General features: G+C 39.9%; 2 non-coding genes across 2 annotated transcripts; both read left to right on the top strand.

Moving 5' to 3' along the window:
* Positions 1-545: 545 nt before the first annotated feature.
* On the top strand, positions 546-664 carry LOC141315418 (5S ribosomal RNA). The gene has a single exon (XR_012350904.1). It is a non-coding gene; the product is annotated as a 5S ribosomal RNA (ribosomal RNA).
* A 753-nt stretch (positions 665-1,417) lies between these two features.
* LOC141315419 (5S ribosomal RNA) lies at positions 1,418-1,536 on the top strand. Its single transcript, XR_012350905.1, has one exon. It is a non-coding gene; the product is annotated as a 5S ribosomal RNA (ribosomal RNA).
* The last annotated feature ends 937 nt before the right edge of the window (positions 1,537-2,473 follow it).

Below are 2,473 nucleotides of genomic sequence, written 5' to 3' on the forward strand. Positions count from 1 at the left end.
GAAGCAGGAAGTACAACTGTATTAGAGAGCAGCATGACAAACAAAGGACAGTCACCAAACTGTTGGATTGAGGAGTTGCTAATTTTAGAGCTCACCTTTCCATTCACCACCTGCAAACTTTGGATTACACTTTCTGTGGATTGTATATACACCGGTGGACACTCACATTGGACTTATCAACACACTGGGATTCTTGGACTGTTTTTAGGGTATGGACAAATGAACTGTATTCTTTTAACAGCGTTTACCTCGTTTTATCGTGTTGTTTTAAAGTCTTTTATGTGAACCTTGTAAATAAACCAAATCTATTTAAACCAATCTTCTTTTATGTCTCATTCTTTTAACCACTAGTCATCTCTCACAGTTAAATCTGACCCCATTTTAGTCTTGTAACTCGGCTGATAAGGCCGATTGTTACACTTGGATGGGAGACCGCCTGGGATTACCAGGTGCTGTAAGCTTTTGCCTTTTCTTCACTATTTATATAATATGCTGGCTTTTACGGAGGCTGATCTTTAAATAGCCCACTTTTTGGAGCAGCCCTCGCTTACGGCCATACCGCGCTGAGAGCGCCCGATCTCGTCTGATCTCGGAAGCTAAGCAGCGTCGGGCCTGCTTAGTACTTGGATGGGAGACCGCCTGGGAATACCAGGTGCTGTAAGCTTTTGCCTTTTCTTCACTATTTATATAATATGCTGGCTTTTAGAAAGACGTGTTTTACCGCTCTATTTATTACAATCATTTAAATGTATTATAGAGTTTTAAGTGTTTTACATGTTTTTTAGGCCATTTTATTACTCTTAACATTTTAAGTGAGTGTGTGTCTTTAAAAAATGGATGGTTGGCCTGCCATGTGACTAGACACATGACAGGAAGCAGGAAGTACAACTGTATAAGAGAGCAGCATGACAAACAAAGGACAGTCACCAAACTGTTGGATTGAGGAGTTGCTAATTTTAGAGCTCACCTTTCCATTCACCACCTGCAAACTTTGGATTACACTTTCTGTGGATTGTATATACACCGGTGGACACTCACATTGGACTTATCAACACACTGGGATTCTTGGACTGTTTTTAGGGTATGGACAAATGAACTGTATTCTTTTAACAGCGTTTACCTCGTTTTATCGTGTTGTTTTAAAGTCTTTTATGTGAACCTTGTAAATAAACCAAATCTATTTAAACCAATCTTCTTTTATGTCTCATTCTTTTAACCACTAGTCATCTCTCACAGTTAAATCTGATCCCATTTTAGTCTTGTAACTCGGCTGATAAGGCCGATTGTTACACTTGGATGGGAGACCGCCTGGGAATACCAGGTGCTGTAAGCTTTTGCCTTTTCTTCACTATTTATATAATATGCTGGCTTTTACGGAGGCTGATCTTTAAATAGCCCACTTTTTGGAGCAGCCCTCGCTTACGGCCATACCGCGCTGAGAGCGCCCGATCTCGTCTGATCTCGGAAGCTAAGCAGCGTCGGGCCTGCTTAGTACTTGGATGGGAGACCGCCTGGGAATACCAGGTGCTGTAAGCTTTTGCCTTTTCTTCACTATTTATATAATATGCTGGCTTTTAGAAAGACGTGTTTTACCGCTCTATTTATTACAATCATTTAAATGTATTATAGAGTTTTAAGTGTTTTACATGTTTTTTAGGCCATTTTATTACTCTTAACATTTTAAGTGAGTGTGTGTCTTTAAAAAATGGATGGTTGGCCTGCCATGTGACTAGACACATGACAGGAAGCAGGAAGTACAACTGTATAAGAGAGCAGCATGACAAACAAAGGACAGTCACCAAACTGTTGGATTGAGGAGTTGCTAATTTTAGAGCTCACCTTTCCATTCACCACCTGCAAACTTTGGATTACACTTTCTGTGGATTGTATATACACCGGTGGACACTCACATTGGACTTATCAACACACTGGGATTCTTGGACTGTTTTTAGGGTATGGACAAATGAACTGTATTCTTTTAACAGCGTTTACCTCGTTTTATCGTGTTGTTTTAAAGTCTTTTATGTGAACCTTGTAAATAAACCAAATCTATTTAAACCAATCTTCTTTTATGTCTCATTCTTTTAACCACTAGTCATCTCTCACAGTTAAATCTGATCCCATTTTAGTCTTGTAACTCGGCTGATAAGGCCGATTGTTACACTTGGATGGGAGACCGCCTGGGAATACCAGGTGCTGTAAGCTTTTGCCTTTTCTTCACTATTTATATAATATGCTGGCTTTTACGGAGGCTGATCTTTAAATAGCCCACTTTTTGAAGCAGCCCTCGCTTACGGCCATACCCCCACCTGAGGCGCTAGAGAGCAAACAGGAAGTGAGTTGGCAGTTTGTAGTGTGCAGTAGGTGAGATAGGCTCACCATTTTTCTGGGTGTTTTTTCACATTTATTTTGTTTGTTTTTTAGTTAGAAGGAGTTTTTTTTTTGAGGAAGGTTTTTTTTTAACCCCAAACAG

This window comes from Garra rufa, unplaced genomic scaffold, assembly GCF_049309525.1.
Source record: "Garra rufa unplaced genomic scaffold, GarRuf1.0 hap1_unplaced_028, whole genome shotgun sequence".
In the NCBI taxonomy this organism is placed as follows: Eukaryota; Metazoa; Chordata; class Actinopteri; order Cypriniformes; family Cyprinidae; genus Garra; species Garra rufa.